Source organism: Balaenoptera physalus (genome assembly GCF_965194825.1).
Source record: "Balaenoptera physalus genome assembly, chromosome: 14".
In the NCBI taxonomy this organism is placed as follows: Eukaryota; Metazoa; Chordata; class Mammalia; order Artiodactyla; family Balaenopteridae; genus Balaenoptera; species Balaenoptera physalus.
The window spans coordinates 33,796,847-33,812,039 of record NC_138893.1 but is presented as its reverse complement, the minus strand read 5'-3'; the positions used below and the strand labels follow the sequence as shown (position 1 = coordinate 33,812,039).

Here is a 15,193-nt window from a genome sequence, read left to right as displayed (position 1 = left end):
TTTTTTTATACTTTTTTTTTTTTTTGGCTGTGTTGGGTCTTCGTTTCTGTGCGAGGGCTTTCTCTAGTTGTGGCAAGCGGGTGCCACTCTTCATCGTGGTGCGCGGGCCTCTCACTATCGTGGCCTCTCTTGTTGCAGAGCACAGGCTCCAGACACGCAGGCCCAGTAGTTGTGGCTCACGGGTCCAGTTGCTCCGCGGCATGCGGAATCTTCCCAGACCAGGGCTCGAACCCGTGTCCCCTGCATTAGCAGGCAGACTCTCAACCACTGCGCCACCAGGGAAGCCCTCAAATTCCTTTTTAATTAGGGGCATTTAAATTCTCCTTGCGAGACTTCCCTGGTGGCACAGTGGTTGAGAATCTGCCTGCCAATGCAGGGGATGTGGGTTTGATCCCTGGTACGGGAAGATCCCACATGCCACGGAGCAACGAAGCCTGTGCACAACAACTACTGAGCCTGCGCTCTAGAGCCCACAAGCCACAACTACTGAGCCCACGAGCCACAACTACTGAAGCCCACGTGCCTAGAGCCCGTGCTCTGCAACAGGAGAAGCCACTGCAATGAGAAGCCCGTGTGCAGCAATGAAGACCCAATGCAGCCAAAAAAAAAAAAAAAAAAAAAAAAAAAGTTGTGAGTCTCCAATTTCCAGGAGTTTACCAGATAAGTAGAGAGAGTGCAAATGACAGACCCTTATTTTCCAAGGGCCCATTGAATTTGCTTGTTTTTTCCTTAAAGTACCATTTGCTTGCTTCAGATCATGGTTACTTTTAGTTCAGAGCTAGGTTTGGCTGAATGCAGGAAATAATGGGAGGGGAAAAGTCTGTTAAGTCATTTATTCTAAATTTAAGACTGAAGTGGACCATTCCAATGAGGTCTGAATCTGAATCTCCTGCGAGCCAGTGGATAGTCTTCAAATGCCCTTGAATCCGTAATGATGGTACCGTTCACCAGGCTCTTCTTATGGGCTAGACTTTGTGCTAAGTGCTTTTGTGGGTTATATCATTTAATCCCACAACAGCTTTAGATGGGAAGTACAATTTTTGGACACTTTACGGATTGGGAAACTGAGGGTCAGAGTGGTTGAGCAAAGTTACACAACTCAGAAGTAGCTGGGTCAGACTTTAAGCCTAGGAAGTCTGATTTCACATATGGCATGCTCAAATGCGTTGCTGGACAAATAAGTGGATTTTATCCACGGTATTATCATCTATTGAATTATCTGAATTATCTCATTGTACAAGCTCATGAGTGAACAGTAGCATTTCATTCTGGAATGTTAGAAACTATGGCTATAAAAGGGGAGCCAGCTCTTATTTAACGGAAATAGACTTGTTAAAAGTGGAGCTGGGAAAGAGACCTAGTCAAATTTCCTCCCTCCTCCCCACTCCCCTACTCCCCAGCACAGAAGTTACAGCTAGAGGGCACTGTCTACAAAACAGAAAGCTGGCACCTTGATCTTGGTCTTCCCAGTCTCCAAACTGTGAGAAATAAATCTGTTCTTTACAGAAAAAAAAAAAAAGAGTGAAACTAGGGCTAGTGTAAATACAATAAAATATAACCCTTCTCAAAAATCTGCAGGGCTGGTGGGAAAGGCCATTTAGGACCATGCAAGTGAGGATAAAATAATTGAGGAGTCAAAAGTGTTTTCAGGTAAGGATTCTGCATGGCCAGATGGAACAAATGGATGCAAATTCTCCAGATGGCCCAGAGGTACACTGGTCATGCTTCAGGGTTTAACCATTTGACTTAACTACCTGCTGGGGGTGCCCAGCTGGAAGCAGAATAGCTAACAGGTCCTTTACTGGTCTAGCTGGAGGTTGTCCTCCCCAAGGCCAGAGAAAGAAGCACAATGGATTGTTATTTTCATCCTAGTGCCTAGGAGAAATTGGATGGTAAAGTGACAGTGGTGGCAACCTTGAGAAAAAGATGTTAGTCTTTGGTGCCCTTGAGGGTGGTTTTTGAGTACGGAAAAATAAGTAGTTCTTCCTCAACCTTTTCAGTTCAGTTGACACATCTTACTTTTTCAAGTCTAGCAATTTCTAATAATTGCATACTTAATTCTAACCATTCCTAAGATTGAAAGATATGTACCCACTAAGGAAACTAGTATGTCACCTCACACAATTTTGGAGAACTGCCTTCTCAGCTTCTTTGAGCTGGCTCAGTGAGCAGACCTTAATCTGGACTCTGTCAGGACCCACTGAACACTATGTTTATTGGGATCTGTTGTCAAAAACTCCACAGTGTCAAAAGGGATGTGGTCACCTAGCCCTTGTCCTGAATTCAGGTTGTGCATTGTGCATTTCTTCATTTTCCTGTCTCTATACAGTCCTACCGAATTTGATGGCCTGATTGGATTTTGCATATCATTGACTTTTATATAAATGTCTTTCCCATTTAACTCTAAAGACCTTGGACCTTGATGGAATATTGCATTTTTTCATATAATTCTTAAAATCTAGCTCTTGCAGATTTAAAAATGATCTCTCGCTGGCTTTGTCTGTTTGATCACCACCTCCATCCTACTGATATCAGAGAAAGGCAGGGCATAAGGTGCATACTGTAGACTTGAAGGAGGTTATTTCACAAATTTTAGAGAAAGAATAAGCACAACTTAATGGTCACCAGAAGAGGGTCCCTAGTCAATGTAGGGAGGAAGGAAATGGAAGCATCTAAGGGATCCCAGAGAGGGTTGTTTTTTGCTGACATAGCATTTTAATGGATGGCCATCAATAAAGGAGGAAAGGAAAGGCACACAATCGAGTATGACACTCTAAAGATAATGTCAGAAAGGTCCAATCTGAGAGTGATTTGAGATTTGAAGCAAAAATGCCAAGGACAAAAGGACATTTTTTTTTTTGTTTTGAAACAAAAATGCCAAGGGCTTTCTACTGATAGCAGTGCAAGGACAACAGCTTGGGTTCAAGGGTAGTGTTAGTCATACATTATGCTCTAGGGGGCGCTCAAGGACTATCCCTGCTCCAGGTACAGCTTTTTGGTGTGAGCCTGAACTGAAGGGGAACCCTCAGGCGGGCACAACAGTGCCATTATTCTAGGAAGAAGAGATTGATTTGGGAGGGGTAAAAGAATTTCCTGTAAAATGGATTCTGACAAATCACTTTTCTCTTTTGTGAGTCATTCTGTAACAGGTAAGAGCCAAATCCAGCTATATGTTGGGTCTGTTTCTTTTACTTTAATCTTTGCTTTCCGCTGCTTTTTTTCACTAAAAGGATACCGTCTGTACATAATGGCCTGCCTCAGGGAACCCTGCCCCTCTGCCCGAATGTTAAACCAAAGTGCCTTTGTTCACGGAAACATTCGGACCCTCTCCACCTGTGGATGGCTGCAAGAAAGAAGAAATTAACACATCCCCTCCCCGAGGCTGGCCATTCCAGGGGACATTTGCAAAACTTACGGCCTTTTTACTTTACTTCCTCATCTCCTCCCCCTCTCTGTGCAAAAGAAACTGGCATCCAAACCCTGATAAGATGGTTATTTTGAGACTGTAGTCTGCCATCTTCTCGGTCTGCTGGCTCTCTGAATAAAGTCGTATCCCTTGTCTCAACACCTCGTCTCCGATTTATTGGCCTGTTGCATGGCGAGCAGAGAGGGTTTGGACTTGGTAGCATTTCTCCTTGTTCATTCTTCCTTTACTCTCTTTAATCTAATGCTGCTGGGTTAGTAGGGCTTGAGGATTGAGAGAAAAAGCATAGGACATCCATGGTCTCTGCTAGCCTTGGCCTGACATTGAAGGCGTTGCTCTGATGTTGGTGCATTGCTCACCCAGGACCTGGGGAAGGAGGTCAGATATGAACGTGGTGCTGCGGCCCTAGTCAGTGATAAAGAGTGTGAAATTGTCAGTGTGTCGCTTGTACACATTCCCCAAGAAGCTGGAGGTGAGCTGGGACACAGAAGGGAGCTGGAAGTGATCTTGGATGGCCTCTGCCTGCGGTAGCTTGAAGCAGGATTTGGTTCCCTGTTCCCAGAGATTGAAGTCAGGCTGCGGCAGTGAGAGCGCTGAATCCTAGCCACTAGGCCACCAGGGACAGTGGCCAGTGACGAGGCCCTGGTCCATTGGCTTTGTAGGAATGAATTTCCACAAAGAGACGGAAAGTAGTGAAACAAGTAGAGCGTTTATTAGGAGGAGAAAGAGTACGTGTGAATAGATACACACGGGCGGGCTCAGAGAGTCGCGTGCTCGTGGTAGTTTAAATTACTTATATGGAGCATTTCTTCTGGGTTTCCTCTGGCCAATCATCTTGCTTTGCCTGGCTCTGAGTCCATATTTGGTTTCTCTCAGCGTCCTCCCCTGTGTGTGCACACACCTCTCAGCCAAGATGGATTCTAGCAAAGAGTAGACCTATGGGTAAGTTGACATCACTTACTATGGGGTGGCGCCCCTCCCGTTTTGGCCCTGAGGAGCCTTTCTGTGCATGTGTAGTCACGAAGGTCTCTTTATCTTTTATCTGGGCAGGGCACAGCTCCTCCTCGCTCCTGCTACTGTCTTCATCTTGGAGTATCTGTCCACAGAGGACAAAATCCAGCTGCCCAACCTGGGGCCCATCTCTCCCCTGCCTCAGAAAGACTCAAGGCATCAGGAACCTGCAATTTCTTTCCAAAAGAAACAACTAACTGCTCTGAGAGATGCACATGGTGAATATAATTAACACAGGGGAAGTAGAATGGCTCTATTCTTATTTTGCATCTCTTCTCTCTTCAGGAAGAGGTTTTCAAAAACAATGGTAGAATACATACTGATAAAAAGGGAATCAAATCTAAGAGCCCGAGTTTCTCTAAATGATTTCAAGTATCTTGAGGCAAAGGAAATATTTTCCAGGGGATCTCCAAGTGGGGACACCCAACCACTGGGAGTGGATTTGAGGAATTGCAGTGTTAGAAGTTGGAAACCTACAAAATAGTTTTGAGTTTTGAAAAAGGAAAGATGGCTTTTCGCCCCACGAATTATAGAATAGTGAGCTTGACAGTCGAAACCAGCCAAGATTCTAGAATAAATTATTAAGGGAATTACTTGTGAACACTTAGAACTAAAAATGATCAATAGATTTAGTGTGGATTTCCTAAGAATAAATCAAATCTGATCTTATTTCCTTTTTTTCTAACAGTAGGCCCAACTGTCAATTACCTAGTTAGAGTTTAACAAGGCATCTGACAGGGACATAATCTCTGGATAGAACAGGATATTGTGTCAGGGGTGAGTATAATTAGGTGGAATCATAACAGAATCACTACTCAAAGGATATTGATTAATTACCTTGGTCTTCCTGTAGAAGGTTTCTAATGGTGGCTACAGGACATTGTCTAACATTTAGAAATGCTGTACTTGGCATTTTCATCTCAAAGCTCAAATGCATTTGTGCAAATGCTATTTGCACAAATAGCAAAAGGAGGGAACCTAATTTGAATAAAGGAATGATTTTGGAAAGATCCCATAGATTAAGCTATGAATCAAGACCAAAGTATTTATTGCTGTGTTTTATATGTAGAGTAGGTTGTGGAAACAAATAAACCTAGAATGTTATAATGGCACATACACAATAGATATTTATTTCTTGTTCACCTACCAGTCTGAGGTGGATGTTGATGGTTGGCCGATGACTGGTGAGGACCCAGGCTCCTTCCATTTTGTGGCTCCTTCCATCCCTAAAGGCCTCATTAACATCTTCCTCTAGATGTACATGTGGAAGGAGAAGAGCATGCTGTTTTTTTTTAAACTTTATGTTTTACTATGGAATATTTCAAACATATATAAAAGGAGGGAGATACTAAAGTTCATCCCCAATCCTCATCATTCCGATTCAACAATGATTGATTTAGGACCACTCTTGTTTCTCTTGTCCAGATTCACGTTGATTTTTGGGGCAAGTTTACTTCGTAGATGGTGGTGTGTGTTTTGACTATTGATGATCACTTAAAGGCTTGTACATGGTGATATTCTATCTTTTCTTGCTCATTTGTTAGCCAGAGTTCCTCTAAAAAAAGAAACATTTCTCATTAGCTATTTGGTTATTCTGATGTCATACTTGTTTCTTAAATATGTTGACTTGTGTTTACAATATATTGGCTACGACTAAGTCATGTGGCCACACCTAGCTGCAAGGGAGTCTGGGAAATGTAATCTAGCTGTGTGCCTGGGAAAAAGAGGAAATGGATATTGACCAACAGCTAGCTGTCTCTCCTGCAATTACAGAAACAAAGTGAAATCTGTCAGTGCTATATTGGGTTGGCCAAAAAGTTCGTTCAGGTTTTTCCAACATCTTACAGAAAAACCCGAATGAACTTCTTGGCCAAACCAATATTTAAGGTCCATAAATCCTGCTGCCCCATTTAGAATGGGAGGGACATGGCTTGGCAGCAACAAGAATGGAAAAGACTCAGAGGAGGTGGTTGACCTCTTTTACTAGCTGCCAAAAGAGCTGGGTGCACCAGTAGCAACAGTCTATTACACTTGGGGAGTTGTTGACAAACCACACAGTTGCTGAGAAGGCAGTCAGGACGGTTGGCAGAGCTGGGGATATTTAATCCAAAGACTCAGATGGGACTTGAGAGGATTCTGAAGGGCTGTTTTCTAGAAAAGGGATTAGGCTGGATCTGAGTGGACCTAGGGATGAACCAGAAGTATTGGGGAAGAATTACACGGAAGCAGATTATGGTTGAATATAGGATACTTTTCTCTTGTTTGCTGTGATTCATTGTAATTATGGCAGAATGAGCTGCCTTGGAGAGACTGTGGCTTCTTGGTCCCAGGTGGGTGTGAGGAGAGATTTGGGCACCACTTGACAGAGATGCAGGTGGGGAGCTCAAGAACACGTGGTTGTGCTTGTCCCCGGAGAGGCTGAAGATCAGATGAGCTCTGGGAAGTCTCGTGTATGTTAACTGAGCAGAACTGCACATCCAGAAAGGGGTATGCAGTCCGTGGGCAAGAGTTCATATTTAATCATTCCATTTGAGGTGATTTTTTTTCTTATAGAAATTATTGTTTAACTTTTGAGTGAACTTTTTACTTAAAGAAAAAAATTGGGGAGGGGGTTCAAAATGTACTTGATAGCCAGTTATTTTTGAGTGTTACCTCAACGGTCATTTGCTTATTCATTTCTGCTTCATGGAGCAAACCTAAGTGCCCGCTCTGTACTAGGTTCAGGGAACAAATGTGGGTAACAGGTGGGACTCACTCTTTAAGATTTCAGTTGGAGAGGCAGATGTACACAGGTGTAAAGGTGCTTCCAATGTGGAGGGGAGTGAGGAGGAAGGAAGAACCAGGTGGGCCAGGATATGTGGGGAGGTCCAGGGGGTGTCCAGGGATTCCCCTGGAATCATGCAGGGGAGATAACATAATAAAACCTTGAAGGCTCAGTAGGAGTTAATCAGGGCAGTGGAAGGACATCCCCCGGGAGTCCCTTCTCTGGGGACAACTTGATGAAAGGGAGTGAAGGTGTGAGTGTGACATTTTTAGGACATGGTTGTCCAGGAGCATGACTGGGGCTTGCACTGGTTGAACTGAAGTGAGACTGGCAGGCTGGCAGGGATCTGGACCTGGCGGGTTGGGGGAACCGTGCTGAAGACTGGGGATCCTTCATGAAGACTTCTTACTCAATCCTTTAGGTAAAGGAACCCTGTAGGAGGACCCTGAGCTGGGCGTCGCCACCCCTGATCCTGGGTCCTGCTCTGCAGTCATCAACCTTCTGAGCGCACACAGCCCACTTTCCTGTGCTCAGCCTGCATCTGCAGGACAGGGAGTTTGAATTATGAGAAATATGATGGCTGGTTTGAAGTCAGATAGGCTGCGCTTGAATCCTGCCTCCAACTCGTATTAGCTGTTATTTAACCTGTGTGCCACTTAATTGGTAAAATGGGAATAATAATGGTACCAACCCCAGAGGGGGTTATTGTGAGAATTAAATGAGAAAATCCTTGTAAAGTGGTTACTTTTTACACTGCTGGGATTTCACTGGGTATTCATTGTCAACACCTGGTAGATGTTACTTACACTAAGTAATTAATGGTAATAGGTACCATTTCTGATCACACAGCAGGGTGGGGCAGCAGTTTCCAAGTTGGTGTGGAGGAGTCTCGGATTCTTGGACACACCAAGGGGCTGCCCCAGGGGAAGCACGTGGGCAGAGTGTGGCACCTCCCTCTGCAGTTATTAGAGAAACTCCTCTTTTACCTGTTTTAAATACTAGGCTCGAGTAACATTTATGTGAAAAGTCAGTCGCCAACATACCTTAGAAAACCATTGTACTAGATGATATCTAGGTTTCCTGCTGGCTTTAAAATTCTATGATTTAAAATCAAAAGAGGATAAGTTACGTTTGCCTCCTCAGTTCCAGTTCATAAATTTTTCTGTCTGCTTCGGTCTGTTTCCTTCCTTGCTACTGTTCACTCTTCTGGCTCTCACTGCCCCTTTCCCCAGTATATCTCCTTTTAAAAATATTTCTTCATCCTATAGTCACAATTACTATGAGGACCTTTATGTCAGCCTTCTGATAAAATCCATTTCCACAAATATGTTCATATCTGATAACAGCTAGGTGTTTGTTTTTAACTCTTAAAAGAGGAGGTCTGGAGAGGCAATGCTTCTCCCCAAAGGAATGAGTCCCTAATGGGGGATTTTCAGACTCAGACTTGGATGGGGGGGTGTTTGGGGACAGAACAGCCTTTCAAATTTCAGCCTACCAGCAGCTGGTGCCTCGGATGGGGTTTGTACTTTTTTCCACCAAGGGTCCCGTGTGTGCAGAGGGTGTGTATGATCCAGGTGTCAGTGTTTACTGTAGGGAGAAGCTCTGAGCCCCATTTAATTAAGTGTCTGATTGTGTTTCCCAAATTCTTACTGTGGAAGAAAATGTCGACTAATGGAATGTCCAGGAGAGTACAACTGTCCTCAGTACACTCCAGCTTCAAGCCCAGTGATAATTCTGGTTGTACCTATGGGTGTGCCCTTCTTTCAGAAGGAGGTCCTGGGCCAAGGACTCAGGCAGAAGTGATTCATGAAGATGTGCTCCTGGGAGCAGGAGCTTTGCTGCCTTTGCGCTTGCCTTGCTTTGCTGGGAATGTACTGGTTAATCCACGTTCCTCAAGTAAGAACCGTCAGTCTTCTGGGCCTTAGTTTTCCCATCTGTAAAAAGGAATGGTGAGCTGCAAAGTCTCTTCAAGGACTGAAATTCTGCTTCTAATATTACCTCTGAGCAGGAAACACACTGTACTAAGGGAATTTCATTGTCCATTTTCTAGAAGGGGGAGAAGCCAGATAAGCTGTAATTGAATGACAGATCTAATAATAACCATGAACTATTGATTACCTGGAACTATGCTAGGCATTTTATACAGATCATTTCTGTTTTAAATCACAGCTTTACTGAGATATAATTTACATACCGTACAATTCATCCATCTACAGTGTAAGATTCAATGATTTTTAGTATATTCACAGATATGTACAACCATCACCATAGTTGATTTTAGCTATCATCCCTCCAGCTCTCATCCTCCCCAGTCCTAAGAACCACAAATCTTTGTCTCATAGAACTTCCTATTCTGGACATTTCATATAAAGGGAATCATAAAATACATGGCCTTTTTGGCTGTGTTGGGTCTTCGTTGCTGCTCACAGGCTTTCTCTAGTTCCGGAGAGCGGGGGCTACTCTTTGTTGCAGTGCGCGGGCTTCTCATTGCAGTGGCTTCTCTTGTTGTGGAGCACGGGCTCTAGGCACACAGCCTTCGGTAGTTGTGGCGTGTGGGCTCAGTAGTTGTGGCACACGGGCTCTAGAGAGCAGGCTCAGTAGTTGTGGTGCACGGGCTTAGTTGTTCCATGGCATGTGGGATCTTCCCAGACCAGGGCTCAAACCCACATCCCCTGCATTGGCAGGCGGATTCTTAACCACTGCGCCACCAGGGAAGTCCCTACTTCATTGCTTTTCATTGCTGAATAATATCCCAATGTTTGTATATACCACATTTAGTTTATCTGTTCATCAGGTGATAGACATTTGGGTTGTTTCTAATTTTTTGGCTATTTTGAATAAAACTGCTGTAAACATTCATATACAAGTCTTTGTGTGGGTAGACACCTAGAAGTGGAATTGCTGAGTCATATGGTAACTTTCATGTTTACAAATATCATTTATGATTCTCCTAAGAATCCTGTAAAGCAGGAATTATTATTCCCATTTTACTGATGCTAAAACTGAGTCTGGAGGAGGTTAAGCATCTTGTCAATGAAACACAGCTAGGAAGTGGCTGAGTCTAGATTTGAACCACAGTCTTTCCAATTCCAAAGCCTGGGGTTCTTTCCACTGTACTCCATAGCCAAGGCTTAGCTCTGTTTCTGGTTTGCATGTGTTGATGTAGGAAGGCTACCATGAGCCTGTGGAATCAGCTTCCTACATGTGGCTCTCACCTCCTTCAAATCACAGGGCTGTTTCTGCTAGGAAGCCCATGGTGCAAAGTCCAACAGGAACTGGACTTGCATGGAATTCTCTCTCTACGGTGACATTTAGGTGTTTAAAACATGACTGGACCACCACCTAAAGTGTAGATGCTTTCCTTACGAATATCCAGGTTGCAAGTTGCTCATCGTCGACTGTTGATTGCATTTTCATCCTGTCCTTCTTTCCCCCATCAGTTCTGGTCCAGCAGCCGCTACGCCCTGACTAGAGGAACAAACTCCTGTTTCCTCTGCTCCACTGCTGCCGCCAGATTGTTATTACAATAACACCCACCTCTGACAATTCCTGGCAGCTTTGCGTGCTTCTTGTTGAGTCATTCTGATCTCCAAGTCTGCAGAGCACGCAGCAGATGGCATGGAGACACTGACTGTGTGTTCAGGAGTCATTGAACAGAGGTTCCAGTATAGGAGCAAAGCTAGATACTATGTGTGGGGCAACTGCAGAGGTGAAAATATTTAACTACATTGATTTTTTTCCCCCCAGAATATTGCTATGTGTAAACAAGTCATTTTGCTAAAAGAGCTTTAAAAAGAAACTCATAATGATACTTTTTTTTTTTTTTTTGGCTGTGTTGGGTCTTCGTTTCTGCGTGAGGGCTTTCTCTAGTTGTGGCAAGTGGGGGCCACTCTTCATCGCGGTCGCGGGCCTCTCACTGTCGTGGCCTCTCTTGTTGCGGAGCACAGGCTCCAGACGCGCAGGCTCAGCATTTGTGGCTCACGGGCCTAGTTGCTCCGCGGCATGTGGGATTTTCCCAGACCAGGGCTCGAACCCGTGTCCCCTGCATTGGCAGGCAGATTCTCAACCACTGCGCCACCAGGGAAGCCCCATAATGATACTTTACATTTATTTATCATAGTGCCCCTCTCTAAGGAGCCAGCTGCTTTGCTAATATTTAGGACCATTAATTCTACAGGCTGAGGCAGGGAGCAGACAGGATTATTAGGCAACCTTATTTTCTCTATGAAATTTATATGAGATAAGGAAAATTTACATAAGCCTCTCCCAACACAATCCTTTTAGCATTTTGATGCATTTCCTTCCAATCTTTTTTTCTTTATGCACAGGATTAAAAACAAATCTAGTTCATACTGTGTACACAATTTTATATCACCTCATTGCTTATTATAATTATGCAATATCACACATATTATAATTTCCCCCGTGTTTTTACATTATTTTAATGACCATTTTAAAAGGTGCCAACACTTGATTAAATATGATTTCTTTTATTACTTGCCTATATCAGACATTTAGATTGTTCTTGTGCATTAAAGTTATTTCCTCAGGAGGAATTCCCAGAGGTAGAATTTAGAGGGATCTCTAATATCTATTGCCAAATGGTTTTCCAAGGACAGCTGATTTGTTCATTCTTCTCTGGGCAGGATGGGAGTGCTGGTTTCAGGATGGGAGTGCTGGTTTCAGCACGTCTTCACCAGCCTCGCCTGGCTGGTGTTGGAAAGTTCAAGTGCAGGGGGTGAAGTCGTGCTCAAAGAGAAGATAAAAACTGTCCTCCATCTCTGGGGAGGGTGTCCTGGGAAGGCAGGAAACATCTTTAGGAGGGGGAAATTGGGATACGTGTATAATAAAAAGCAATTTGTATCAATTGTGCTAGAGGAAAGACTGAATGCTTCCTATTCTCCCTGTAGAAATTGATGGAAATCATTGTCTTGTGGAAAAGTGAACAAAGACTATGCAGCCAGCAATGGAGGAAAATAGGATTGTAGACATATAGCAGGCAGTTAGCTAATAAAAAATGTGGTTTTATAAATGGGTTCTGGCTGGTTTCCAGCTTTTAAAAATTCATAATCTGTCATTTCTTTTCTCATTCTAAATATCCAGTTTTGTACTGAATTTTGTGTTTGCATTTTTAAATTGTGGTAAAAAACACATAACATAAACTCTACCCTCTTAACAAATTTTTAAGTGTACAGTACTGTATTGTTAACCATATGCACCTTGTACAATGTATTGGTATTTAAAAAATTATTTTTCTTTAAGAAGGTTCCCCAAATTGTATACATATAAGGCTTACAAACCTGAATCCATTCTGTTCTCAGACTTTCCCCCAAGAAGCACCTTTTTTTTTCTTCTGTTCCGTGCGGCATGAGGGATCTTAGTTCCCCAACCAGGGATCAAACCCGTACCCCCTGCATTGGGAGCGTGGAGTCTTAACCACTGGACCACCAGGGAAGTCCCCCAAGTGGCACTTTTAAAACCACATATTTCTTTATATTTTCCTTTCTTTTCTCTTCTTTTTTTCAAGAACGGTTTTATTGAGATATAATTCACATACTATATGTTCACTCTTTTAAAATATGCAGTTCAATGGTTTTGGTATTTTCACAGAACTGTGCAAGTATCATATGACAATCTCTAGGACACCTTCATTACCTTCCTACTAGAGACACCCTATACACATTAGCAGTCACTGCCCATTTCCCTCTCCCCTGGGAACCACTAATCTAATTTCTGTCTCTATGAATTTCCCTACTTTGGACATTTCATATAAATGGAATCATATAATATGCGGTCATTTGTGACTGGCTTCTTTCACTAAGCATAATGTTTTCAAGGCTTTTCATGTTGTGGCATGTATCAGTACTTCATATTTTTAAATTCCTGAATAAGATTCCATTGTTTGGATACACCACATTTTGTTCATCCATTAATCAGTTGGTGGATATTTGGGTTGTTTTCACCTTTTGGATATTATGAATAATATTGCTATGAACATTTATGTGCAATCCTTTGTGTGGACATATGTCTTCATTTCTCTTGAGTAGATATCTCAGAGTGGAATTGTTGGTTATATGGTAACTGTATATTTAATATTTTGAGGAACATCCAGACTATTTTCCAAAGTGGCTGTACCATTTTAAATATGACCTCATCAGTTCTCGCCAATACTTGTTATCGTCTGTCTTTCTGAATTTAGCCGTCTCGGTGGATATGGAGTGGTATCTCCCTCCATATTTAATTGGTGTTTAATTTACACACTTACATCTGTTTTAATGTCATTAATACATGGAGGGGCTTCCATTACACCAAGATTGTGGGGATGAGAACATATACATTCATAAGTGGATCTGGATACTTATAAGTTTAACATATAAATAAATTTAAACTTGTGTTTAAACCCTCTTTGAGCCCTTGGCTTGATTCGTTAAAACTCAAACTATATTCTTGATTTATTTTATTCTTATAGTTTTAAACATCCAGACAATAGGTAAACCATTCTTTACATTTCACTGCAAGACAATCTTTTTGAGCAGGGACTATTCCACCCACCCCCAACCAAATTTCCAGCCCAGTACAGTTTCTTTTCATTAGTACCAATTTCATAGGAGTGTTGTAAGGATTAAATAGATTATGCACATCAAATGCATAACATAGTAAGTCTTCAACAAATACTAGCTAAAAAAAACCACATAGGACGTGCCGGTTGTGAGGAGAGAGATTTCATTTCAGGTCATTTCCTAGCCTTTGGTACCCAGATTATATCAACTACGTTGAAATAGTAAGTATTTCCATAGACTCCCTCCCACGTTTGGTTTGTCTCATTGGTTGGGGTCTAAACATCATCTGAGTGATTTCAGTCCTTAATTTCTCTGATTAACTAAGTTCCCTAGAGCTGGAAAGCCTGCAGCTATAAAATCCCCACTAGCTGCCTGGCGTCCTAGTCACCCTCTAAAAATTTCTTGAGCTGGAAGAATTATTGGGCTTATCGTGGGGAGTACTTTTTGCAGCCTGTGTGGGAACACTGCCTACGTCTTCTGAGTCTTTTGCTTTCTGAAGACTGTCAGATCTACTGCTCAATAAAACGAACCTTCCAGCCAAACTTTCCTGCAAAGGCAGTAAGCCAAACATCACCTTTAGTGATCCTCAAACTATAAAAATCCAACAATACCCGTGTTGAAACTTGTTACAGTGAGGAAAAACTAAAAAACTTGGTTGGTATTCTTTTGAAAGTTCATGCACATACTCCTATTCAAAAGAAATCCTGGTTTCAGCATTCAAATGTACACTCTCCAAATTAAACTTGTAAATGCTCTAAAACTGGTCATTATTTGTTGATTACATTCCATGGGCAGAGCCCTGTACTAGCTTTACTAAGAGGGTTAGAGAGATGTAGGTTGTATAAAAACAGTGGAATCTTGTGATCTTGGCTTGCAGAAAATCATGTGTGAAAACTAACAGCCAGGCAGAAAAACATAAATGAAGGCAATTCAAATCTTTATCCAGTCTCTTGAGAAATGTCAAAGGGTCGAGGACAGTCTTGATGTGCAGTGAGACTTCTTAAAAATCCTTTTTAAATATTTCTTTCACTCACAATTTTTCTCTTATAACAGATGGTGGTTCCTGAAAAGCCTCTCTGTCCTTCCTCTTTCTATGTCCTCAGACCTTTCCTGGAAGTCAAGTGCAATGCACTGCTTCCCTTGTCCCAGTGTTTCCCACTACGGCAGTCCTAAGCATCTCTTCTCTCCCCTCTGTTTCGTCCCTCCTGTTCACTTCCCCTTTTACCTGGTCCTTCTTATAGATGTTGGTCTCCAGATATGATCCCAAGGGACCATGCTTCTGGTATTATGCCCAGTGTGGGCTCTTCTTCTTAAATCAGAGCTCGCCCCGTTGCTCATGTATAATCAATAGAAATGTTGCTGATTGCTTTTGAGGCTGGGTCAGACAAAGCCTTGCAGCTTCTGCCTTGGTTTCATGAAAAATCTTATTCTGAG

At 42.6% G+C, this 15,193-nt stretch overlaps 1 protein-coding gene across 1 annotated transcript in view; it reads left to right on the top strand.

The window, feature by feature from the left end:
- PLPP4 (phospholipid phosphatase 4) overlaps positions 1-15,193 on the top strand; it is a 567,054-nt gene that overhangs the window by 25,857 nt on the left and 526,004 nt on the right. The gene's annotated exons all lie outside the window — the stretch shown is intronic.